The following is a 1,538-nucleotide window of genomic DNA, read 5'->3' on the forward strand; positions in this document are numbered from 1 at the left end:
TGTTTTCAGTTATTTGCTGATGTCGTCTATTTCTTCATTTTTATTTCAGTGTCTGCAGCCTAGTTCCATCCTTCTTGAGGGCTGGTTTGGTGTTTTATTGTTGTGGTTTCTGGTTATTGGTTTGTTACTATTGATGAGTTTTGTTTTAACTTTTAAAACTATAAAATGGATGACTTTGACATTAAAAGAACAGAACAAGTGTGATTGCATGACTATATAACTACTTTGCAAGGAATCTTTCTTAACCAGCTAATCAGGGAACAGCGCGAACGCAGTCCCCCACTACCATAAATTATGCAGTTGAGTATCCTGCATTTGAGGACATCACAGGGGTCAACCCATTCGGTGTGCAATGAATAAGCCTCACCCTGGGAGAACCACCTTCTTGATCGTGGTCTCTCCCCTGCCAGGTAAGTATGATTTGTTTATTTATATTATAGCAGACCTACATCTGCAACCTTATTTACAAACACGGTGCTACATCTAATTTGTTCATCTTTTCACAAATATTGTATGATTGCATCACTCATTTGTATGGCAACAGGCAGAATTCAGAAGTATAGTACTACCCAGTAATTAAACTCTGCTACACTACCATTTCCCATGGAGCAGTTCTTTTTAAAAAATCTGCATGACTTTACGTCACATTCTAGCAGAAATATAGGCTGCCCTGTTTGTCTTGTCTAGCAAGCCAACACAGACAGACAGAGAGAGCTACCAGCAGGAGACATTGTACATACAGGCAAGCTGACAAGCATCACAGCCTATCAGGTTTTCAGTAAGAATGATTTGCATACCACATTTCAGTCCCTAGCCTTTTGTTTGGTTTTTCAGGGAAGTGCTTTCCTGGAAGGAGGGAAGGAGATCCATTGGCCAAAGAAAGGTCTAACAGCGAGATGATACAATGTGTTCTGCTTACACATGAACTGATTTATATGAACCACAAAGTAATTTCTAAAATGAGGAAATAGATACACACACAGTCAAGATTTAGTTATTTTCCTACCAAGATCAGTGTTTTTATGGCAAAACAGAAACAGTAACATTCACTAAGTACTGTCATACGTAGGTTAGAAACTTCTAATTTCACAGAAAATGTATATTAATCCAATTCCTTTTTTTTTCTCTCAGCTTTCACCGTGACTACTGTCAGTATGAGATATGCTTCATATTTAAATCAATATTTAAAATGCGACCTTGATCTGAGGCATTTATACAATAGTTTTTTTTTTCAACCTCAGTGTGAAAGCAGTACGCCCTAATCCTTGTGACACCTGTTTTATTTACCCAGCTTTGTTTGCAAGCCATATCAGCTCTCTACTCTCAAGTGTTTCTTTCCAGGGCCTGCCATGGAGCAGTTCCAAATAAACTCAGCTCTGTGCCTTTTAAAACTGAAATCTAGGGAACTGCAGTACTTTAATATTCAAAGCCTTTGTGCAATGGACAAGTTACGGTGACCTTGTAATTAGAACATGCAGCCCTTATGCAGTGGTTCAGAATAGCTACATTCCCTTTAAAAACACTTTCACTTTTATGCG

The 1,538-nt window shown here is 38.3% G+C and overlaps 1 non-coding gene across 1 annotated transcript; it reads right to left on the minus strand.

Moving 5' to 3' along the window:
• Nucleotides 1-254: 254 nt before the first annotated feature.
• On the minus strand, nt 255-418 carry LOC122797385. The gene has a single exon (XR_006364106.1). It is a non-coding gene; the product is annotated as a U1 spliceosomal RNA (small nuclear RNA).
• Nucleotides 419-1,538: the final 1,120 nt, after the last annotated feature.

The sequence above is a fragment of the Protopterus annectens genome, chromosome 3.part0, assembly GCF_019279795.1.
Source record: "Protopterus annectens isolate FY-2018-M chromosome 3.part0, PAN1.0, whole genome shotgun sequence".
Classification (NCBI taxonomy): domain Eukaryota; kingdom Metazoa; phylum Chordata; order Ceratodontiformes; family Protopteridae; genus Protopterus; species Protopterus annectens.